General features: G+C 42.3%; 1 long non-coding RNA gene across 2 annotated transcripts in view; it reads right to left on the bottom strand.

Moving 5' to 3' along the window:
- The window catches only part of LOC101682769, a 36,714-nt gene extending 11,534 nt beyond the window's left edge, over positions 1-25,180 (bottom strand). Inside the window, exons 1-3 of one of the 2 annotated variants that reach the window (XR_001179176.2) lie at positions 25,019-25,170; positions 22,950-23,059; positions 15,140-16,401 (exon numbers count right to left, since the gene is read on the bottom strand). This is a non-coding gene — a long non-coding RNA (uncharacterized LOC101682769). Of the gene's footprint in view, positions 1-15,139; positions 16,402-22,949; positions 23,060-25,018 lie in introns of those variants that run through there. The other variant, XR_006608386.1, reaches the window with a different exon arrangement.
- Between the last annotated feature and the right edge of the window lie 399 nt (positions 25,181-25,579).

Below are 25,579 nucleotides of genomic sequence, written 5' to 3'. Positions count from 1 at the left end.
AGAGAGGTAGCTTAACTTGATAAGCCACTCCTTATGGTTTCCTTCCCTTCCTGTCTCACTTCCCGCTTCCTCAGTAGTGTTTTCCTGGGGTCACCTCTCAAATAAACTGCTTACCTTATCTTATCTCAGGGTCTACTTTTGAGGGAACCTAAGCTAAGACAACATTGAACAAATATGAAATGAATGAAAAGGCAATTTTTACCTTCTCCTTACAGACAGAGAAGCCAGACCAGGGACAGGGTTGGACTTCTCAAGCCTGGGGATATAGAAGGCTCAGCTCCCACTCTGCCCCTCAAAAGTAGAAGCATCCAAAAGGGAAGCTGCATGAAAATCTCTTTAAAGCAAAAAGTGCTGCATCGGGGGCAGTTACGAAGTTCACAGCATCCAGCTAAGCCTGAGAAAGCAGGTGTTGACAATACAGCTGCCCATAATTTACTTGTCCAATTTGGGAGGGGTAACATATCTTGGCAGCCCAATTGCCATACCCATATTTGTCTTGGTTTTCATTAGTCCAAGAAAAAGAAAAGCAGCCAGAAAACAACAACAACAACAACAACAAACAAACTATGATTAGACATTTTGCTAACCTTCACAAACAACATTTGACTTGAGCTATGAAATCAGAGAAATGTCCCCTTTCTTGCATCTTAAATTTTGGAACAATGTCTAGCTGCTGAAATCATTTTTCAGAAACGAAGCATACAAAAACCCTACAAAAGAATGACAGGAAAAAACAGTTAACCTCCGATGAACTAGAAGAGCAAGCAGCTTGGGGTGCCTGGGTGGCTCAGTGGGTTAAGCCTCTGCCTTCGGCTCAGGTCATGATCTCAGGGTCCTGGGATTGAACCCCGCATCGGGCTCTCTGCTCATCAGTGAGCCTGCTTCCCCCTCTCTCTGCCTGCCTCTCTGTCTGCTTATGATCTCTCTCTCTCTCTGTCAAATAAATAAATAAAATCTTTTTAAAAAATGGGGGGGATATATCCTATAAAAGAAAAAAAAAGAGCAAGCAGCTTGAGTATTTCTGATGGCTGATTACATAATTCAACTTCTTGAACATTCAGTGTTATTCCTTTGTTTGCTGGAGGAATACAATTGCTCAATGAAATGTGAAAAGACTTGACAAGGACTGTTTTCATGATTATCTACCAAGTTCTTACTTTAACTTGTTTGCTTAATCCGATGTCTACTTCTGATCTCTTTGCAAAGTTCTGAATTTCATTACCTCTTTCCTTAACGAGAAGTTAATCTGCTTGGGAAGGAAGGCTTGCTCATCATAGGTCAGTGAACATTAGCACTTTCTAATGATTAGTCCCCAGCCTTGGTTGCTAGACAACTAACCAGTTCAGCAAAATTCTACTTCCTAAGAAATTGGCCTATTTTCAGCACAACCTCTGCAACCAGTGCAAAAAGTAATATCTCATAGAACTGTGTTAGTTTGTCATTATAGCCAAAATGATTTGCGACAGCAAAGCAACAATTAGAGCAAATGATGCTTGTCTCTTCATTGGGGGAAATCTACAAGACAGCTCTGTCATAACTTTAATTTGAGATCTGCCTGACTGTTCTGATGAAAACCACTGTAATGAACTTGTAAAATTCTCATTGTCTTCTATTGTAAAAATGTAAATAGTAAGTTTACTGCTCAGCCATACATAATCAGATGAGGAATACCATTACCTCTGTAGACTTGAACTTCAATAAACATTTTGCCTTCTCAGAAAAATAGCATGCTAAATGGAGGAGGGGTCTATATCCAAGCTAGAGAGATGGAGAGAGCCTTTAGTTTAATAGATGAAGGGTAGCTTCCTACTGTAAATCATCGTGGTAGCCAGAAAAATGGGACCTTCCCCCAAAATGTCCATATCGTATTCCCTGGAACCTGTGAATATGTTAATCTACATAGCAAAATGAGGCTTTGCAGATGTGATTAAGTTAAGGTCTTGAGATGTGCAGCTATCCTGAATTACCTGGGTACGTCCAACCTGATTACAAGGATCCTTAAAATCATACAAACTTTCCCTGCTGCAGTCAGAGGGAAATGGGTCTACAAAAGAACGGTCAAAGATGCGCAATCTCGCTAGCTTTGAAAATGGAGAAAGGGGCCCAAAAGAATGTGGCTGATTTCTAAAAGCTGGAAGAGACAGAAAAAAAACAAACCAAAACAAAACAAAACAAAAAAAAAAAAACAGGTTCTCTCCTAGAGCCTCCAAAAACAGGATGGCTACACTGCTGACACCTTAATTTTAGCCCCATATGACCTTGATCGTCGGAGTTTGGACTTCTAGAATGGTAAGGTAATAACTTTGTGTTGTTTTAAGCCACCAAATTCACAGTGATTTGTTGCAGCAGCCACAGAAAGCTAATAATTATGATATTTTAATAATTCCTGAAAAAAACCCCTATGTATGAAAAAAATATATTATGATACTAAAGTTTATTTCACAACCCCAAAAATGTTCAGAAGTGTGCTTTTTCTTTTTTCTTTTCTCCTTCACAGTTCGGCCTTTTGTTCTTTCTGTAAAAGGATAAAATATTCATGATTGTTGAACATCAGGTCCCCTTTAATCTTAACCCCCAGGGGCATGCCCTGATCTACTTCATCAACCATAATCCTATTTCAATGTGTATAAGTATCCATTTTAAAATATTAATTATAAGTCCATAATCAATTACAGCATTATTTTATGTGCACTTTCTGAAATTTTATGTGTGAAGTCATAGAATGAAGGGTTGTTTGAAAAGAGCTGGAAGACAAAAGACACAAAGCCACTACCAAAGGTGATGCATCTTCAGAAAGAAAGAGTGGGGAGATAAGCTTCCCTTTGCTGTCCTACCTCCTGTTTCCTATCCATGCCTCCCATAGGCTTAACTGAGCCAGAAGCCAGCTGGCTGCAAAGACTGAGAAACGCAACTTGCAAGATGAGGCTTCTGCAGTGCAAAGGAGAGCAGGGGAGGTGTGGAGAGTGGATCAGGGAGCAAGCAGGCGAACGCATGACACATGTTTTGCAGGGTGTATTTAGATTTATAATGAAGTCCTTAAAAAAAAAAAAAAAAAGTTTTGTTTTTTAGGTTTGCAGGGTGAAGAACATAGCATTGCTTTGTTGCTTTTTCCAAACTTTGAATGCTTAAAAGGAAAACCCAAAGGGAGTCCCTACCATGCAGAAGGGGACCTACTGGGCCAGGAGCCCCCCAGTTGGCAGATACCTTGCAGCGTGAGCCCTCATTCACCATTCTGCTTCTGTTGTATCTTCCAGGTTCTGAGTGGAAGGAAGCACTCTAGAACCACGATCTCTGGAAAGTGCAAGAAATGAAGCCAAGTGGAGTTTTCTCAGGGTTGCCAGATGATTTCAATAAAAATATCAGATACATAGGAGTAAACAATTAACAAAATGGCAACCAAAGCAATACAATAAGGAAAGATTTCTGGAAATAATCTACAACACCATCTAGTGTTAAGTGGGATATTACCCCATTTTTTTTATTTTTTAAAAACTTATGTTTTATACCCTCAACTATAAGACTATCCCATAGAGGACCAGCAGAAGGATTGTCTATTGATCAAATAATGACATGAAAAATAATCAATAAAAACTACTTAATTAGATTGTTCCAGGCTTTTTAAAGAAGACTAATATAAGAGGGGTTGCTGACACATTTCTTCAATGCGTTTTCCAGAGTAAAAGTGCAAATCCTGAACACTGTCAGAACAAATCACCATGACCATTGGTTTGGTGAACTTGGCCTACAGAGTACCAGTAGGGTTTTCAAATCACTGGTTAGATAGTAACTGTGGAGCAGCATGGTCCAGTAGAAATAGAGTGTGAGCCATGTTTGAAACAGTAAAAGGAAATAGGTAAAATTTTAAGGATCCTTGTAGGGGTGCCTGGGTGGCTGAGTGGGTTGAGCATCTGACTCTTGGTTTTGGCTCAAGTCATAATCTCAGGGTTGTGAGATTGAGTCCCATGCCTGGCTGCACACTCAGCATGAAGTCAGCTTGAGGTTCTCTCCTTCTTCCCTTGCCCCTCCCCCCACTCTGTCTAATCTTTAAAACAAACACTTTTAACTCAATATATCAAAAATATTTCAGGGACACCTGGGTGGCTCAGGCGGTTAAGCCGCTGCCTTTGCCAAGGTCATGATCCCAGGGTTCTGAGATCGAGTTCCACATTGGGCTCCTTGCTCAGCAGGGAGCCTGCTTCTCTTTCTGCCTCTGCCTGCCACTCTGTCTGCTTGTGCTCTCTGACAAACAAATTAATAAAATCTTAAAAAAAAGTTTCAACATGTGATCAATATAACAATTAATAAACTATTTTTGCTTCTTTTCAAATCTAATCTTTAAAATCTCATGTGTATTTTATGCTTATACCACGTGTTAATTCAGATACCAAATTTTTATCAGCAATACTGATCTGTATTTAGATTTACAAAATGTACAGTTGGTAAGAAAATTCATATACTCGAGTTGTTCCAAGCATGCATAAAAACATCTTCCAATTACTAAGTATAAATTTTAAATTTTAATTTTAATTAAAATTAAATAAAATTAAAAATTCCATTTCGAACTCACAGTGGCCGCATTTGCTGTGCTCAGTGGGCAGCTGTGGTTCATAGCTACCACAGTGAACAGCAAAACACTAGATCAGAGACCATGACTATCAGAACATGTGAGTTTTTTCCACTTTGAAACTTGTGTGTGCTAATTCTCTATGTGACCTGTTTTCTCTTCATAATGATGAACCTGAAGCCTTTGAATGAAAAGAGCCTGTGTTCTTGTTATTGGTGTCAATAAGGAGGTGAAGGTTCAAGGAGCCAAGCCTCATGTAAGACTGGGTGGATGCAGGTAGAAGCGTCAGAGAAAGGAAATCAACCTCACTGTCCAAGATTTGTTACAGAAAGGATGGAGGCCCCCAGGGCAGCAGAAGGGGCCTGAAAAGTGATCTGTACATGTTCAGACAGGGCTCTTTGGTACAAATGACAGAACTTTGATTCAAACTGGCTTTGACAGTGAAGGTTCTCTATTGTCTCAAATAACTAAAAAGCCTGGAGGCTCTGTAATGAGAAGCTAAAGCATTCTACATCCAGGGGCTCAGGGGGGCACTGAGTAGCTCATTGGGTTGAGGGTCTGCCTTCAGCTCAGGTCATGATCCCAAGGTCCTGGAGTTGAGCCCCTAGTCAGGATCGCCGGTCACTCGGGAGTCTGCTGCTCCCCCTGCTTGTGCTCTCTCACACATGCTCTCTCTGTCAAATAGATAAATAAAACCTTTAAAAAAAAAAATCCAGGGACTCAAATAACATCATTAGGAATTTCCTTTTCTTAGTCCCCAGCATCTGTGCCCCCTGGGTTGCTTTTAATCTCAGATTTTTCTCCAACCATGGCAAGATGGCCACACAGCTAGCTATCCCAGCATGAAGTCCCACACTTAACATCCCTACCAAAAAGAGCATGCATCTTTCCCGAAAGTCTGAACAAAAGTCTTAGAGTGGAGGCTCATTTCTCCCCTGCTCCCCAGGCTTGACTTATTTCCTAGCTTTGGAGATGAAGGGTCAGACCTGCCTATTCAAACCACATGCCCTAGCTGAGGAACAGGGTTTCTCCCAAGGGAAAGTTAGGTTGCCATTGTTAGGAGGAAAAAGAAAGGCTACCGAGCAGGAAAAATCTGTTGTACGTCAAATCAAGACTCTCAGCAATGAGGCTTTTTGGTTCTCCCAAACTGATTACGGTCATTCAGAATTCATGTGGTTTCACGGAAGATGGCGTCATCTGCCAAATGGCTCACCTCCTTTTGCTATTCGTCATGGGGAAATCCATACCTTTTTCAAGCCACCCAACCTTGTAGTTGCTTAAACTCCCTCTGCTTTGGGGTTTCCATCTGTGAAACAGGATCAAGAATAAGACCTACCTCATACATTTATAATAAAATTTAAATACTAATACTTGTGAAGCTCTACCAAGAGTCTGTCACATGACAAGTGCTAAAAAAATAAACCCCACAAAACACTAAGTACACAAAAACGTATGTTTTTCTTAGAAGATTCATTGATTTCTCACATGAGCTCATATATGCTTCTTCCATCAACGGGGCCTCCAGAAAGAGGAGAAACTGGAGATGTTTATTGAATGAGTGGATTCCATTTTCAAAGAATATGTATATGTTTTTTCAGAGACACAACCCTGTTTTTTTTTTTTTTTTTAACTTTATTTATTTATCTGACTGACAGGGATCACAAGTAGGCAGAGAGGCAGGCAGAGAGAGAGGAAGAGGCAGGCTCCCCACCAAGCAGAGAGCCCGATGCGGGGCTCGATCTCAGGACCCTGAGATCACAACCTGAGCCGAAGGCAGAGGCTTTAACCCACTGAGCCTCCCAGACGCCCCCACAATCCTGTTCTTAAATCTGGTTTGCTTGTATTGCCCTTTCCCTCTGAGCACACATCAGAATTTAAATTAAACCCCAATGCAACCTTCCTGTCAAGTATGTCCCGATGATATGTAACAGCACCAACAGAAACCCAGGGATCATGATCATCATGGGGAATACCTCCACCTCTATTCTATTCTTATTGGCGCAATATTTGTTATCAGTTACAGTAACTACAGCAAATGCAGTTTAACTGAGAAAAGACTCCTTGAGAAATGAAGGTAACAGCTCCAGATATCACTGCTGCAGAAAGTAAGACTCATTCAACCCAGAGGAACTGTCTGCCCCTGCTAATGCCAAATTGATAAATGCTGGAAGCCGAGTGTCAGAATCCTGTTAGCTAGATTGCACTTATTAATAAAAGGAAAGAGTCACCTGTGAAAGGTGATTCAGGGTTCAACATGCTCCGCCTTCCCTAAAGGACTAGTGTGCCCTATTCATCCCTTCCCTCACCCCTAGAATCAGGTTATGATTGGATATTGCCTTCAGTAGGTCCTCGCCCTTCACAGGCGCGTTTGCCACCAGCAGGGACACACATTAACATCCTAGCTCCACCACAACTTGCCACACACAGATAACACAGGTCACCCAGCTGGGGTACGGGAAATTTCCCCCATTCCTTATCCCTTTCCATACCCACACCCTTACCCAAGTAACTCTATAGTTCCTTCCGCAAAAAGTTTTGTTTGGCCCCATGCGGCTTCTTTGGCCATAAGGAATATAGACAAAAGTGGAGCTGTGCCAGTTCCGAACACCTGAGGTGAGAGCACATCTTTATTAAGGGACCCGGATTCCTTCGCCAAAGCAAACAAACAAACAAACAAACAAACAAAGCGAGGCCGGATCCAAAAACAAAAAGCACAAGCAAGCCTGTATTACGGCCACAGCTCAAACTAAAAGGTTTCCCACCCAGCAGAAAACAATCACACCGACCTCCCCAAACACCCGGAAGACCCTGCCTATATAGAGAAAGCGCCTGCACAGGTTCCCACTCCGGCCAAGTATGCTAATAACCGAGAGGGGAAAACAGCTGCATCCTGATTGGTTGGAAAGATCATATCCTGATTAGTCGATATTGGCAGGCAACGCAGGCCGCTCATTGGTGCTTTTTGGAGCCCCGTCCTCTGTTTTAGGTCAGGCTTGTAGTTGGGGGCCGCATTCTGGCCTCATTCTTAGCCTGGTTTTTGAGAGGGGAGGCTTAACAGTAACAGCCAAGGGAAAGTGCTGTAGGTGTATCATGTTTTTCACGCGAGACTTCTTCCCATGAACCTTGTCTCCTCTTTCTGGTTGCTTCTCTTATGCTCACGAATTTGCATATTATATGCCACTGAGATTTGGGGTGGTTCTTACAGGATAGCTGTGGAAATAGTTGGCTTAATATACCAGCTATCAGGAAGGAAAGTCCTGGGTTTTGGCCATAGCCGATGCAGTTTCATGTAAGAGAAAGCAGAATTTGTAGGCACTTTCTTGCAGCCATTCCCTCTTCCCTTTTCCTTACTTTCTATAATTATAGACTCTTAAAAAGAAGTCCCTACATTTCCAGAACTTTAAAAAAATTTTTTTTAAAAGATTTTAATTTACTTATTTGACAGAGATCACAAGCAGGCAGAGGCAGAAGTAGGCTCCCTGCTGAGCAGAGATTCCCCATGCAGTGCTCAATTCCAGGACACTGGGATCATGACCCGAGCCTAAAGCAGAGGCTTTAACCCATTGAGCCACCCAGGTGCACCCCCCAACACCCCCCCCTTTTTTTTTGCCAGGGGAGGCCGTATGACCCAGTCCTAGCTCATGATACAAGGGACTCCTAAGAAAACTTTTGCTGTCTTGCTCAGAAAAAAAAGAACTTCTGTTACTGCCCTTCTCCTTTCTTCCTGCCTCAGAGACACTGGTGATGCCTGAATCCAAAGCAGACAGCTTGCAACCAGCTGGCGAGTAGCATGAGGTTAAAGAGCCATCAGCTTAAGGAAGGCAGAGTATGGGAAAAAACCTGGATCCTTGATGATGTTGCTGAGTAGCTAAACCAGCACCAGCAAATGCCTATCTCCAATCTTCTCTTAACATGAGATACAACCAGTTGTCTATTTTGTTTAAATCCCTGTGAGATGGTATTCTCATCTCTAAAATGAAATGCATTCCTAATGGTATGACTGACTACATGACAGTTTGACTTGGGTCTGGCCCGGTCTTTGTATCAGAAAGATGCTATAGTTTCCTCCGCGTGTATTGTAGGAGCTAAGACAGAAGAAAACTGAAGTTTCCTAACCTCCTGTAGGAAGGTGGGGGGAAACAGCAGCTTTACCTTCTAACATCAGATAAAAGTCCCTTGGGAACTGAGATGGGGGAAGTTTGGATCAATTCTATCTCTGTCTCGACCAACTTGGTTTAATAAAATTCAACCCGCCCACCATTCTTAGCCCTATCCAAGAAATTTTCTCCAAATCCAGCCAGAATGAACCACTACTTTCTTTGAACTCCTGGAACTGTCTTGGTCTATGTGTTGTCCCTGAAATGATACATCACACTCGACCCTGAAGGAGCCCAGGTGTTTACGTCTTACCTTCTCTATAAGGATGGTGTCTTACTAGTTCCAGCAGAATCTCTTGCAGAATCTAGTAGAGTCGCCCAGCACACATCAGACTTTTAGTAAGTAGTAGAAACCATGAATTAAATAAAATGAACATGATCTTGCAGGATAGCATACCTAGCCTCACAGCCAGGTTCATGGCTGTATCTGGAAATATAATTAGGGATTGGCAGCAAAAATAGTTCAGATTAGGATGCATTCCACCACAGAGGAAGCAGATTAAGCGAGAAATTAGGGGACAAACGAGAGGAGAAAGAAGGAACAATCCAAAGTCACCTCCAAAGAGACCAGAGTCTCCATACAATTGATTCTCTCTTGGGAGCATTGCTATCAGATGTTTGGATGATAAGGAGTCAGCCATCTGGCATGGTTTTGCATTTTTACCCTGTTCCTTAAAATACATGTTGGATCATTCAGACTTTTAGCTTCCACTTCAGTCAAAAAGAAGAGGAACTCTCTTAGCTGGGAGGTGCTAGAACTCATAATTAAGAAGTGGGGGTATCTTAGACTGGATCCCCCAGAAGTGGGCCTTGAAACAAGGATTTGAATCTGAATGGTTTATTTGTGAGCCGATTCCAGGAAGCACAGGAGAAGAATATGGAAATGAGGCAGTGGAGGAAAAGAAGCTAATACAGGCGTGTTAATGAGGAAATTATGCCTGTGGGAAACTGCAACGCAGCCCTGGTGGGGAGCTCTGTGTAGAGCACACCCCCAAATTTTTCCTCACTGGTGATGAGGAGCTGGGATATTATCTGCTAATTCCCACTTATCATTGGGTGAGGAATGTTTGGGGGCATTAATGCTTTGACACTCCCAGCCTACCTCCCTCATGACTGAGCATGTTCCTGCAGCCAAGAAAATCCTTAAGCAGGGAATCCACGGTGCTTGCAGTAAGAAACCATTGGCATGGGGTGCCTGGGTGGCTCAGTGGGTTGAAGCCTTTGCCTTCCACTCAGGTCATGATCCCAGGGTCCTGGGATTGAGCCCCGCATTGAATCGGGCTCTCTGCTCAGCAGGGAGCCTGCTTCCTCCTCTCTCTCTGCCTGCCTTTCTGCCTACTTGTGATCTCTGTCAAATAAATAAATAAAATCTTTAAAGAAAAAAAAAAAAGAAGCCATTGACATGTACAGGAATGCTGAGCGTTGACAATATATGGACAGAGCATCAATAGTACTTACTACATGGGGAGAAGTAGGAGATGGAGGAGCACTCACTGGGGGTGAGGGTGCCAGGGCTGAGGAGCACTCACTCACTATGAGATCTGGATAGCCTGGGTGATATGCCAATGAAGGAAGGTGGGTGTCACATTGAAACCCCTGGAGAAATGTGTCACACATCTTCTCTTTTATCATCTTGAGATTCTACAATGTCTTCAAAATCATGAGGGTCAAAACTCACATTTATCAACCCTCACATCCTATATTGGGGAATGATAGAGTATATTCACACAGTGGAATATTCTGGAACTATCTGAAATTATAATGCTATTCGATGACCTATTAAAATCCAACTCAAAGAGTTTTCAGTAACAAAGAAAAATATTTATTATTTAATGTTAAATGATTAAAAAGAAAGCAAGATTCAACATTGTATATTCAGCAGGATTTCCAATATGTTAAAAAAAAAGGTACTTATTCAGTGTTGGAAGAAAATATTATTTTTTGAAAAGCCTTTGAGGGATGGACTTATGGTTACTTTCCTATGCTTTCTTATAATTTTTTAAACTTTACATATTTTCCACAATAAAAATGTATTACTTTCATAACTTGATCATAAAATCTTTAAGAAAATAGTATGTTACTCTTTGCCAATAATGACCCTAAAATGATTTTGCTGATTTGACCCATTTAAGTCTCTGCTGTTAGATTCTTTTTAGAACTGTGGTCAAGGATACCAGCTCCCAGGAGATGAACATCTTCAACTCTGTTCTTCTCATTCTGCAAGAAGTCCATGTCACATTCCAGTCCAGCCATCCAACCAACATGTATTCATTCATTTAGATAAATATTTACAGAGAGTACCCATTGTGTACCAGATAAAGCCAGACATAGACCCAGCCCTCATGGAGGGAACAGAGTAATGAAATAAAACAAATAAAAAAAATTGTATTTTTGAAGAGTGCTATCTGGAAGAGCCACATGGTTCTCTGGGAAACTACAGTAGGAGATTTAGATCTATTGGGAGCAGCTATGTTTCGGAACTGAGGTTCAACCTAGGATCCTAAGGATACATAGGAGTTAACCAGGCAAATGTGAATTGTGTTTCTAATGTGTGCATGGGGTCACCATGCCAGGGTCTTGAGATGTTATATTCAAACCCCTGCCCTCAAAAACCTAGCAATCTAATTATTGGGTCACAATCAAGTTTCCTAGAGTAAGATAACAAAGAGGAAAGAAAGAGTATTGGATTAAATTCCTCATTGTAGGAAAATACGGGAGTTCAAAGGAAGAGGCAGTCAATAAAGATCTAGTCAAGAAAACTCTTTGAAGGAAATGTAGCTTGTTTCTGTGCCAGAAAGAAGGAAGGGTTTCCAAACAAGGGGAGCAGCAAGCATGAACACTCAGAGAGGTCAATGTCAAGGATCCTTTATTGACAGTGAGTAAAGGATGGGTATTATTTGAAAAGGGTGGCCTGTCCTTGGTAGCCAGGTAAGGATGCTTGACTTAATATGGTGGAACTAAGGAGCAAAGAGCAGTAAGACTAGGAGAGTATCTGCAGTACTCACGTGTCCAACTATGTCACCTGAGCAGCAAGAGTGATCCAGACAGCAACAGAGAGTCTCACAGGGAAAACAGCCCTTTTTTTTAATCCAAGGGAAACTGGGATAAAAGAGGCTTGCTGGGTTTTCAGCCTCTGAAAAGGAAATTTCTATTAAAAGGGAAACAACTATATTGCTTAATATAATCTGATTCATCTCACTTTTTTTACCCATCTGTCTCCCATAACCAAGGAAATATACTGAAACTCAACCAATTTCTTTCCTTTTCCAGAAGCTCTCTGCAATGGGGGGGGGGCATATTTCCAAGTCATCTAGGACTCTGCTCTCCTAGAGCAAAACCGTGGACTGCGAGACCCTTTAATTTTCAGGAACCCTTGCTTCTTACTCAGTTAAGTTGCTCCTGCTATGCTGAGCAGGAGAGAGGGTGGCAGGTTTATGTTGGTAAAGGGCTTCCTTAGCCAAAATGCTCTGTTGGGGGCGCTGTAGAGCCATGAGGCTGAGGGAGAGGAGTCTCTTCCCCAGCAGATGCTGGCAGACAAAGCAATGCAGATTCTGCCCTCTGCTCTGTCCTCCTGGCTCCTCTGGCTGGAGCACACATTGGTAGGTCATCTTCTAGATTTTTTAGATCTCTTCAGGAAAGATGAGTTTCTAAACTTTTCCGGTGTTCTTACTGTACACTCTAAAAGCCTTTGAACAATAATAGAGAAGACAACTTCAACTCTGCTTCAATGTACATTGCAAAGTGCCAGTCGGGACAGTGCTAGGAGTTCTATCCCGGAGGGACCAATGTGTGGCAATCTTGTTACCCAAAGGGAATTCACTTGAGACTATATTTGCATAGCAAAATGCTGTCTTGGTTTTAATTCAGTATAATGGGGAAGCACATGAAAGTCAAGGAGTACTAGATCCACACCTTCCAATCCTGTCCTTGATACCAGTACTGAGCCCTAAAACTAGGTTTCTTTTGAGCTAGACTCTCTTATGAAAGTCCAATACTTTCATCTTTACTTTCACTACAAGGACAGAAGAGTGGATAAACTGATCAGTTAACTACCTAACTAACAGAGCTGGCTACTTCTTTCTCATGGGAAGGTGAGACCTGCTAAGAAGGTTCTCAGGAATCAGGTCCACCCTCATCACCGCCCCCACCCCGCCAAGACCAGACCTGCCAACTGGCTTTCAGGGCCTCCTCCTTGGAAACACTGGAAAAGGTTTCCTGGATCTCTGAGGCCCTCTAGTGGCCATTTTAGGATGTTATCCTGCCTAACTGCTGCCCTTCCCACCTTCAAAAAATTCCTCCAACCCCAAGAAAGAAAAAGAAAGAGAATCCTTTACCTCCGCTTCTCCGAAAAAAAAAAAAAAACCAAAAACCAAAAACCAAACAAACAAAAAACTTGGGGATGTCTAGTTTCTGACACCACCAAGATTAGTCTGACCTCTCAATGTTACCCTGGTTGGTTTGTTATTGATGAGCTTTGGAAGCATCTCACTGCCTGCTCTGTACCCAGAATGGCTCTCCCCTCACCCCTGTCCCCAAATTCGGACTTTAATTTGTTTTTTTGGTTTGCTTCAGAGCATTCCTGACTGTCTTTCCCTCATAAAAATACAAGATCTAGCTGGGTCCTTTCCATGGCAGAGGACCAATTTCCCTGCCTGGTTGGCCAAGGTGCCCTAGCCAAGCTACTGCATGATTCCAGGTGCACAGCATATAGCCTTCCCACATCCAGGAACTGCTTACTGTCTTTTGCGACTTTGGTAGGTGAACCTGGGGTGTGGTTTGAAATTGGCCACGCTGGCCATTTTTATGAATCGATTTGTACAAACAAACTCAAGAGAGGTGTTCCTAGTATAAACAGCCTGAGTTACTGCTGTCTCACCTTCATCTGACCTCTGGGAACTCTAAAGAAAAGCCCATCATGCTCACCTGGCCTTCAGCCCGAACCAGGCAATTAGGCCGCTAGCCAGGATGAACTGAAAGAGAAGGAGCCTACAAGTCTGATGACACCTGCTGTTCCCTTGGCTTGAGCTGTATGCTGACCATTGAATCTCTCCTATAGTGGGGGGTAGGTATGATCCTCTCCATCTGATAGACAAGAAAACTGAAATGCAGAGTTCGATGTATTTCCCAAGATCCCATAACTATGGTAGCCACAGTGTTAGGATTCAAACCCACTCTTTAGCCAGCCCCCTACCTCTTCTTGTACTTAGCTTTGGGGTTTAGGTTCTTGACTCATAGCCTATGTGAACTCCCCCCTTCTAGACTTGGGAAGTGCACAGCCTGCACATCTTTAGAGAGGCTCAAACCAACTTTGGTTGATTGGTTGATTTGAAACCATCCCGAGGCCACGAGTTTAAGCCTGGCTTCAGATCTAGAGCCTAGCTGCTCGAAGTATGATCCCTGCCCTGAAGGGATCATAATGCCATTGGAAAGCTCTGGAAGTGTTGGGAGCATTGTAGAAAGGTAAATTTGGGGGCCCCACCCCAGATATAGTGACTCACAATCTTCAAATCTATACCCAGGGCTTCTCAACTTTGATGTGCACTGAGATCACCGGGGGATTTTATTAAATTCAGACTCTGAGTCAGGAGGGCTAAGGAGATAGCAGTGAGCTTCTGCTCCTCTACCAGCTCCCAGATGATGCCAACGCCCAGAACCACATTTGGAATAACATGGCCCTAGATCAGCCATTCTCAAATTTGAGTCTGCATTCAAATCACTTGGAGGGCTTGTTAATACACAGATTGTTGGGCCCAAACCCAGGAGAATCTGATTCAGAGGGTCTGGGAGGAGACCCAAGACTTAAGATTTCTAACAAGTTCTCAGGTGATGCTGATGCCACAGGTACAAGGACCCCTTACCAGAACTTCCTTCAATTAGTGAACCTCAAGCTTTCTGGTTTGGCATTTGCATGAGCTCTACTCCGTTCCTGAGTCCTCCTTCAGACTTCAGATACCAGAGGCAAAGCCAGCATGAAGCATGCTGACTCTCGACTCAAGATTGTTTACTCTGCTTCCTGCTGCCTCTGGAGCACCATAAATTCTCCAGCAACCAGCAACTGCAGTATTTTTGGTGTGCTCTCCCTCCTGGGCCAGCTTTGCAGGCACTTGAATCCCTATCAGACACATATGTCATCGGCACAATCCGTGAAAACACAGTGGCCTCCTACTTCACACATCTGTGAAAAGAGAGCTTTGGAAAAAACCAGCAGCCAGGGATGGCAGCCATGGTGGGGAGAAAAATGCAGCAGCGTGCAGGCAAGCCCAGACAGCCAAGGTGATTCAGCACAGAAGGCCTGGAGCAAAGTAATGAACCAGGAGACCGACAGCAACTGCCAGCTCCATTCAACTGGGCAACTGTGAGAAGGTCATTGAACCTCTCTGTGCCTGAAAAATGGTCTTTTTTTCTTAAAGGAATGCCATACTCTCCTTCAAGGAAATACACATAAAAGAGGACTTCATATATAGACTTGGCTCAGGGGTCAGAACAGTTCGTTTCTGTCCTGTGAGAAGTCACTCAACACTCAGTGGCTTAAAAAAGCAACTATTTATTATTGCTTATGAGTTTTGAGGAAAAAGTAGAAGTGTACAAGGTTCCTGCTATCACTTCTGCCATGTTCTGGTGGTGAAAAGCAAGACCCACAGCTGGCCCACCGCTTGATGGGAGGGGCTGTAACATCCTTGGGGTAAAGAAAGAGGGAGAGGTGGCCATTTTTGCAGCGTACCACAGAGAGGTTTCGTTTGCTTAGGAGATCCTGAGACAAAGATTCCAAAGCACATGGTTTACTTGTTTACTTGGGAAGTGAAGGAAATCCTGGCAAGGAAGTAGGGATTGAGACACAGAGAAAAGCAGCCAGTAAAGGATCCCTAACTGGGCCAACGACCACTCTGGGCAGTTGGAGCTTAATGCCATTAGAAAACTCTGGAAGTGTTGGACACAGGCTTTTTTTGTCATCCTACCTGAGTGAGCGAGCTGGAATATTTATGCTATACATTCACATCTGTCCTTTGTTGAGGGCTGCTCTCAAAGGGGACACGAATTCACATCAGCTTCCTACACTGGGCATAGTGGCTCAAGAGGTATGCAGATCCTGGTGGCTGGTGGTCTGGCTACTGTGCACTGAAGAAGTAAGGGTAGGGAGACACAGGCAGGACACCTATAGTAACTCCTGCAGGGCAGTGGTCATAAAAAAGAAGAAAACCCCTCGTGCTTCAGTTTTGAATTAGTCAAACATCTATCTTCCTCTCTTTTCCTCTTCTCTCCTCTCCTTTCTTTTTATCTATTTATTTTATTTTGGGTAATGCCTCACTTCTGTTGCTGGCAAAGGTTGGGACACTAGATGGCATCCTATCAAGTTGTCCTGCGGCTCAGGAAACCGATATCCGGTAGTGTTAGTAGTGGTCCTTGGAACCGAAAAGTACCAGCCTGGGCTGAGAACCAGGGATTGTGTCTGCATCCGGTCACGGTGGCAGCCACTTGGGAACCGCTCTGTCTGAGCTCACTGTGGGCAGCAACTTCACACACCACTGGAGAAGGGTGGGGAGCAGACAGGGTGCAGAGGGGCAAGTGCTAGTCGCTGGCACTTTCTAAGGAAGTGGGATTCACAAGATCCTGGGAAGGCAGGAGTCAGGAGGATGATGGTTTCGACGCCCAGGAAGATCTTTGAAGGGTCGAAAAAATGGGCTGGAAGGAAAAAAAAAAGATTTACAGTAAAGATTTATTCTTGGGGGTGGGAGTGGAAAGAAGACAGTAAGAGGAGGTGGAAAGTAAGGGTCAAAGTGATTTAATATTTTATTTAAAACAAGACAAATGTCAGGCATGACCAATTCTTCATAATGGATATTAGGTGGTTATCATATTATTATCTCTACGTTTTCTTAAAGAAAAAAAAAAAAAGAGGTGTTGTGGGAGGTGGATACGATGTTCTGTAATTAGCAAGGTCCAGGAGGGTCCAAGAAGGAACACGGATCTCTTTCTTGAGTAACCTTTGCCAGATACTTTCCTATCTGCGCCTCTGTTTCGTTATTTAGAAAATGAAAATGCTAAGAGTAGCTGTGTCAGGAGATTGCCACAAGCCTCAAATGAAGAAATGTGCCCACAGTAGCTAGTACAATGCCCCCAGGCAAGACGGTCCGTCCAAAAACGCTCACTGCTCCTTTGCCCCCACCCCCTGGACACTTAGCACTAAGGATACAGAGGTTAGGCTCTTCTGTCACACTGAATCAAAAACCAGACCATCAGCTAGTTGTCTAGAAGTGGCAAGAAACAGAAGAATCTTAGTGAAAGCCTATCTTGACTCCTCTGAATCCGGAGACCGAGTTGATCTTAAAGACAGAAAGTATTTCATCCCCCTTGTGTAAAATGGGATTCTGGGATTTATCAACTCTTGACATTTCTCAAGGCCCTAAAGTTTTCTACCTTCCAAGAGCACTAACCTTTTCCAGAATAGACCTAGGTGTTTTTGTGTGGATTCCGAAACAGTTACTGCCTTTCTCTGAGTGGAATTGAGAACTCTTGATGCCTTATACAAATTAGAGAAGGCCCATGGCTAGCCTTGACAGCACAAAATGCCATGAGGGTTAGAGGCAGAGGGAAAAAAATGGGCCTTTAAGAGTAGTTGGTATGGAATGAAGTCTATGGCATGGTGGAATTAGAACCTGACCTCCAGGAGAGAAGGCATCTCTGGCTTCTCTCTATCTTGCCGGGGAAGCTGAGGGTAGCCTCAGAAAGAAACAGAATATTCCTCAGGGCTTCTTTTTTATCTGAGAGTCTCTGAATCAGGAAGAGATTGTCCTTAAAGACTGAGAAGGCAGAACCAAGAGCCACGCGGCTGGACTTGCTCTATGCAGGGATTACAAACAATCTCAGTCTTCTCCACACTCTAGGGTCCATGGGACGGGGTGTGTTTGCCTGTGCTTGTGTGTGTCTGTGCAGGGCTTCCAATCATTTTGTATCAGTTACCTGTTGTCATACAATGTTGCATAATAAACCACCCCAAAACTTAGTGACTTGAAATAATAGCTATTTCTTTAGCTCCTGTTTCTGAGGCTAGCCATTGGGACTGAGCTCAGCGGGGAAGTTGTGGGCTCAGTTGGGTTGTCCTGGGTGTAGGGTCAGTGGCAGGTGTGGGAGTCCGCTCTGTAATCTGCGCTGGGCTTTCTCACAGATCAGGGACTGCGGTATTTATCTCTTCTTTCTGCCCATCTGCTCTACCTTCCTTTCTCTGCAGAACTGCTCCATTTACTTCCAGATTTCCTCATAGTCCTTACTGGCAGGCACGCTTCTAAGGCTACAAGAATTTATATCTCTGTCCTCCACTGCTAGCTGGCTGCAGTAGTCCCTGTGTGTGTGTGTGTGTGTGTGTGTGTGTGTGTGTGTTTCAAATTTCCAAAGGAAGGAAATTTATTAGTTCAGCCAAACCTTTACATGGCTATCCTCGGGCCAGATGTCCATTCCTGGATTAACCAGTCATGCTGAGGGATGCTCTGAAGGGAATAGGGAACTCAGATTTCCCCTGTCAAATGAAGGGTAGGGATTAAGAAGATCCACAATCCCCTTATCAGCTCTAACATTCAATGAAAACAGGAGAAAAAGAGAATGAATGAAGAAAAATTAAAAGCATTATGCTGAGTCCATCAAAGGGAGAGGCTGTGCTGTTGCTTGCTTTGTATTTGAATGCTGTGCATGGTTTTCATGATGGCAATAATAATTTATTGACAAAATGCTTTTATTGAATTGCCTTTACAGAAGAGGCCCTGCATGCTTTTTCACCAGCTTGTTACAATTAAAAGCAGCAGTAAACAGAGCCTTTCTATTTAGACTGAAAAGCAACAATTAAGCTTGCTCAGCTATAAATAGGAGGCAGCTTCACATCTATGGCCTTAACTGCACACATTATAGACTCCAGCCCCAGATGCCCCCAATTTATTTCTGCAGGGCAAACCAATAAATTATCAAACTCTGACCTTAAATCTGACAGTTTCTTAGAAAATGGAAGTAGGTAAATTATGCATAATTCTAGATAATTACTGGGATGTCCATGAGGCCAGGAAATGAGTACACATGCTGGAAATCTAAATTTATAAGCTTCTAGCTTTTTCATTTTACCATTATCAGACCACATTTTGCCTGTCAGAGTGGCTGTCAGACTTCACTCTCCTTTGCCTGGGAAGCATCAAAAAAAAAAAATAATAAATTTAAAAATTAGGAAAGGGAAAATGGAAGATATAAAGTTCTTTCCCAAACTTCCCACTGATTTAGTAAAGAGAACAGAACATGGACAGTCGGTGCTACATAATTTTTAATTAAGAAAAAAAAAAGACCATTCATCCCATTGATAAGCCATATATGCTGAGTTTTCAAAGTTGTAAAGGCATTTATTTCAACCTTCTCATTTTCTGCAGGAGGAAACCAGAGGCTCAGGAAGCCACAGGAATTGTCCAAGGTCACAGAACTTGACAATGGCAGAGCTGGAACTCAATAGCTTTTCTGACTACCACTCCTGTATCAATTGAATGGAAAAATTTGCCTTCTCCTTCTTTCCAGTACAAAAGACTAGGTTAATGGGACCTAAGTAGCAAAAAGCCCAAAGGATGAAATATTTCTTTGAGTGCAAGACAAGTTTCAAAGGTGATGGGATTTTCCCACCTAGAGATATGGGATTCCCCTCTGCCTCTGTATCCCCCATCTGAACTGAAAGCCATCAGTTTCCAAACCACCCCCCACCACAAAGAGTGATTTTCCAAAATGTGTCTTGGGTAATATCTTTTTGAGACTCTCAAGTCTTAGTTTTCTATTTGAGCATACCTTATGTCTCCCAGTGATTTTCCGCCTGCCTCTGACTCTCCCTGGGTCATGTGCTAGGATAGTCTCTGAAGCCCTTTCCATCTTCTCTATCATCTCTGTGCCGCAGAGGACTGATATTTACGGATTCCTCAATGGTACCCCAGTCCTTTGGCCCATTGAGCTTGGCTAATGTTGGGTAGGTAACTAATAGGAGACTGGATAGCAAGCGATTAAAAAGCCAAAATTTTTATTCCTTCATTTCCTGCAGAGTAAAGTAGAGTTGCCCAGATGAGCTCATGCCAGGTTAGCCAAACCCAAGCCAAAACTCAGACTCAAAAGTGAGAATAAATGACTGCTATAGCAAACCACTTAATTTTCAGTGATGGTGTGTTGTGCAGCAGTAATTGATACAAAATATGACATGGAGAAAGAACAGTTTAAGACAAGACCACCATTCTAGAAACTGAGATGAACCACTTGGGAGATCAGAAATGGAAGTGAATGCAGAGGAGTAACTGGGATTGAGTTTTCAGACTCACTGAACTCCAGATCCAGAAACAAATGGAGAAATCTGGGTTCCTGTGGGGTAATAAGAGCAAAAATGTCCCATGGGAAGGAAGAGACTGACTTTTCAAACTCACTGCTTGAAACTGGAAAAAAGTTTGAGGTTTCTCACCCATGAAATACATTCTTAAAACATGTCCCAACTACTGTTTATATAAAGCTGTATGGCAAGGAAACTTTAAGAAATAAAGTCTTTCATCCTCAGTTGCTGAATATGTAATAACTCTAATCAGTGAAGTTTGGGAGCCCTGAGCTACCCATATAAGACCTGATTTTACAGATAACCATGTCAAAAAATGGGCAGAAGACATGAACAGGGGCACCTGGGTGGCTCAGTGGGTTAAGCCGCTGCCTTCGGCTCATGTCATGATTTCAGGGTCCTGGGATCGAGTCCTGCAACAGGTTCTCTGCTCGGCAGGGAGCCTGCTTCCTCCTCTGTCTCTGCCTGCCTCTCTGCCTACTTGTGATCTCTCTCTGTCAAATAAATAAATAAAATCTTAAAAAAAATAAAAAGAAGACATGAACAGACATTTCTCCAGTGAAGACATACAAATGTCTAACAGACGCATGAAAATATGTTCATCATCACCAGCCATCAGGGAGATTTAAATCAAAACCACATTGAGATACCACCTTACACCAGTTAGAATAGCCAAAATTAACAAGACAGTAAACAACGTGTGTTGGAGAGCATGTGGAGAAAGGGGAACCCTCTTGCACTATTGGTGGGAATGCAAGTTGGTGCAGCCACTTTGGAAAACAGTGTGGAGATTCCTTAAGAAATTAAAAATAGAGCTTCCCTATGACCCTGCAATTGCACTGTTGGGTATTTATCCCCAAAATACAGATGTAGTGAAAAGAAGGGCCATCTGTACCCCAATGTTCATAGCAGCAATGGCTATGGTCACCAAACTGCAGAAAGAACCAAGACGCCCTTCAGTGGACAAATGGATAAGGAAGATGTGGTCCATATATACAATGAGTATTATGCCTCTATCAGAAAGGATGAATACCCAACTTTTGTATCAACATGGACGGGACTTAAAGAGATTATGCTGAGTGAAATGAGTCAATTATCATTTGGTTTCTCTTACTTATGGAGCATAGGAAATAACACAGAGGACATGGGGAGCTGGAGAGGAGAAGGGGATTGGGAGAAATCAGAGGGGGAGACAAACTGTGAGAGACTATGGACTCTGAGAAACAATCTGAGGGTGTTGGAGGGGAGCGGGGGTAAGAGGTTGGGTGAGCCTGGTGGTGGGTATTATGGAGGGCACGTATTGCATGGAACACTGGGTGTGGTGCATAAACAATGAATTCTGGAAAGAAGTTTTTTAAAAAATGTAAAAAAAAAAATAAGACCTGGTTTTATATTGAATGTTCTTAGGAGGAGGTGGAAGAAGAAACCAGATATAAATCTGCAAAACTGTGAGACGTGGGAGTTGAGGTGGAGGAGCGGGGGAACATCCATTCAATAATAAAATTCCAAAGCACATGAAGAAATAACACTAAGACAGCAACAAAATCAACAACTGGAAGTGAATTTTCTCAAGATGAAGTCAAAATAATAAGAGATTATTTTCCACTGAAAATAATAATAATTTAATAATAATAATAATTTCTTCACTGAAATAGCTACTAAAGAATATATTTCAGGCAGAAGAAGAAAGCACCCCACGAAACAGAGAGGGATGAAACGGAGTACATAAACAATAGCACAGAATTCCATAAAATATGATCAAGGTAGTTTGCGAGTGACTCAAAAAGAGAGTGATATTTTTCTCATAACAAGGTATAATTCAAATACTATCAAGGAAAAGATGAAGAAGGTATTCAGTGAGTAATTAAAGTATGCTAAGTTCTTGGGTTATTTGGGAGGAGGGTAGAGAAACTGAATAACTTAAACTTCATTAATTTTTTTATGCTTTAAGCCTTAAGAACAAGGTTATCAGAATTTTAAAAATCCAGCCACATAGGGTTTATAATAGAAACTCTTAAAATATAATCACCTAGAAAGGCTGAAAATAAAGGAATGGAAAAAGCCAAAAAGGCAATTATTAACTAATAGAAAGCTGTGTAGCTATGTCAATAGCTAGAACACAGACCAAAAAGCATAGAAAGAGACATATTGTGATAAAAGAAACAATTCTGTATTTGAATAGGTAACACCTGGCTTGAAATATAAAGAAAAAAAAAACACACTGATGAAATTAAAGACAAAATAGAAAGATCTACCATCCTATGCAAGGTTTTAAAAAATATATATCAAAACCTGTGCAATCAGCAGAAAATACTAATGTATATTTAAAAGCTAAATAGGAGCACCTAGCTGACTTGGTCAGTAGAGCATGCAACTCTTGATATTGGGGTTTACTCTTCGGGTGTAGCGTCTACTTAAAAAAATAAAATATAAATAAAATATAAATATTTTAAATAATAATAATAAATTTTTATTTATATATATTTATATAATTAAAATATAAATAAAATACAAATATTTTAAATAATAATAAATTTATACATAAATGTATATATTTTATATAAATAAAATATGAATACTTTTAAAATAAAAATAATAAATAAATTTTTAAATTAAAAAATAAAAGTTCAAATAAAATAATAACCCATTTTATAGTTGTAGAAACTGAGGCACGGGGAAGTTGAGTGACTCCCTCAAGATCACGGTTTATATGAGTCAGAGCCAGGATTAAAACATCTTCTAATGCTAAATCCTATTTTATAATACTAGAACATAGAATAAACTACATATTTGCAGAACTGACCAGCCTGTTTCAAGACCCTTAAAATAATTTTAAGTATGCATAAGTTAGCATCTCTGTTAGCACATCTTAAGTTAGCATATACGTTGGTGTTTTACTCACATTTCCTTGGGTCCCTTTGACCTTTTCAGTTTGCCTTCATTTGCCTTCTAAGTGTTTTGCTTCTAATTGTCCAATTCTGGGATTCTCTGTAAAGAACCACATTTGGGCCACTGGGGTGGCCAGTGAGAGACTGAAATTCCTCGGATCTATGTCCTCAAGAGTGGTCTTTATTCAATAAGGAACTGGGGTGGAAAAATGAAAGCCCAGCTCACTGGCCTTGGGATTAGGCCAAAATCAGTGGTGTAATTTACTCTTCCAAACTCCCCTGTGGGATCATGCTGAGGCTGGAACTCTGCTTTGCTTCTTTCCTTTTCTGTGCTGCTTTCTTTCCACATCTAGTTTTTCCCAAGAGGACCTCTTCAATAAGCCATATTGCACATGAATTATCATCTGGAGATCTGCTTCTTGGAACCCTTGCCTAAAATAAGGACCACACAACTCTGTACTGAAAAGTATAGAGAGAGTAGAAAGCGATCCTGCTGAAAGAACATTTGAGTGCCTCAGGGTTCCTGATGCTGTCTTTTAGAATTTCCAGTTTTATTTAGGCACTAGGAATCTGGCATTGTAAATGTGGTGTCTGCCAAAGTAGAGAAAAACTCTCTTGCAATTTCAGACTCGGGGTCAATAACTATTGACTGGCCAGCTTTCCCTTACAGACCCTCTTGGGTCCAATTCTGGATGAATGATGGTCAAAACTAGAGGATTCTTGATTTATAATTGTCTCTTTCTATCCTTTTCTCTCTCTCCCTCTTCTATTCCTTCTTCATCCCTAAGACTGGCTCTGAAGATGTAAATCAGGACTCTGGGCTTTAAGATGCAAAACCACTGATAGTCATACAAACATCATTATGACCTTTCAGGTTGGTCTGCTGTTATTTCAACCCCTACTTTTTATTGCATAGCTTCGCATTTCTTTACTTCCCAAGTTTGGAACCACGCGTGGGCCCTAAGTAGAAATCCAGGACCATTGCATAGCAGGCAAAAATTCCATTACTCACTGTGGCTTAGAATATTATTTCTATAATAAAATAGTTTCTATTTTCTGAATGTATGCTGTATGCCATTTTACAAATGAAGAAACTGAGGTTGGCAAGAGAAAACTAACTTGTCCAGATTCACATGGCCAATATGTAGTTAGGTCTTGCCGCCAACAGACCAAGGATTTGGTAGTCTCATAAAATCCCTGAACCTCCATGTATACTACAAGTCATAGCATTTCTTACCCCTGGTTTTGCTGACCTGGGCTCTAGCATGGGGTTCGTCTCTGGTTTTCTTGCCAAGTACTCATATTTTCTTGGTTAAGAACCTGACATCCATCCTTGGCCCACTTATTTTCTTTCCCTGGGAGCTGACACCTGCTCCTCAAAATATATCTTTAATCTCTACCAGGCATCCCCTACATATACACTTAGCTGGAGGATTTGCCTGAATCCACATCTGTGGGGATTGCGTATTTCAAATCCCCGCTCACCTCCTACCAAACTTAGCTGTGGCAATGAGCACTTAAAACCCTCAGTGCCATGTTAGGTAATTCCCCAGAAGCAGAACCCAGAATAGGGAAAATCAAGTGCCTATAGTACGTTGAGAAAAGACCTTTAGGAAGAGCATCTAAGGGAGGAAAGCAGACAGGGTAGGGCAAGAAGACAGACAAAGATGTGTGTTCAGGTAAAATCTAAACTTGGCCTGCTCTATGAAAGGCTCTGGAGCATAAATCACAAGGTGGACATGATCGTCCTCTACTTAAGGCAAGGGGGCTGGCCTTCTGTACACCTTGATCAGTCAATCATTACTATAGGCTTCTCCTGGTGGGGGCTTAGAGATGTAACCTCCTAGGCATCATCTAAAGGCAATTCTTGGGGAAGGGGGCCTTTGTGAGCCCTTAGCAGCCGATACTTACAGCAGCCAGGGCCTGGGATTTTCTGCCCATCCAACAGCATCTACCTCAAGTGCCTAAGCCACGGGCCCTGAACATGGGGGTTTCAGCATGCAAATCCCTCTTTCTCTCACTCTCTGTTCCTGGCCTCTTCCTGCTCCCCACCAGCCCAAATGGCTGGGGTCCCCCAGCTTACTTGCTTTTAGTATCTGCACAGAGTCAACCTCGTTGGCGCCCGACACTTTATTAGTCTTCTAAATCTTTGTTTACAGTTACCATGACTCCCCAGGTGGCAACAAAAAAGTCAACAAGGAAATAAAACTCCACCAGCTGGCGTATTAGTTGGGGATAAAACCACCACACAGGTAACAGCTGGGTATGCACCCACAAGCCCTGGGGCACTGTTGGCCCTAAAGGCTCATCTGGAGTTGTGTGTTTTAATCCCCCTCTCCAAGCCAGCCTGTTTATCCTCCACATCTTCCAGGTCCTTTGCACCATGTGAGCCTCAGGAAGCTGAGCAGTTATGAGCTTTGAAGCTGTTCCACTGCCTTTGACAGCCCCTGACAACTGTTGGATCCAATTGCTGACTGTTACCTCCAGCAATCTCTTGGCAAAATCTGTGCCATTACACCCCATTGTCTCCGTATACTAAAACTCCTGTCTTCTGATGCTAAATCCTATGTGCTTCCTAGTATGTGAAATTAACACTTTAACATAGCTCTGAAAATACTCTCCAGCGTTTTTTATCTGGGACTAA

This window comes from Mustela putorius, unplaced genomic scaffold, assembly GCF_011764305.1.
Source record: "Mustela putorius furo isolate JIRA1106 unplaced genomic scaffold, ASM1176430v1.1 tig00000874_pilon_pilon_pilon, whole genome shotgun sequence".
NCBI classification, from domain to species: Eukaryota; Metazoa; Chordata; class Mammalia; order Carnivora; family Mustelidae; genus Mustela; species Mustela putorius.
The sequence above is the reverse complement of the archived record's forward strand: the minus strand, read 5'-3'. Positions and strand labels throughout refer to the sequence as shown.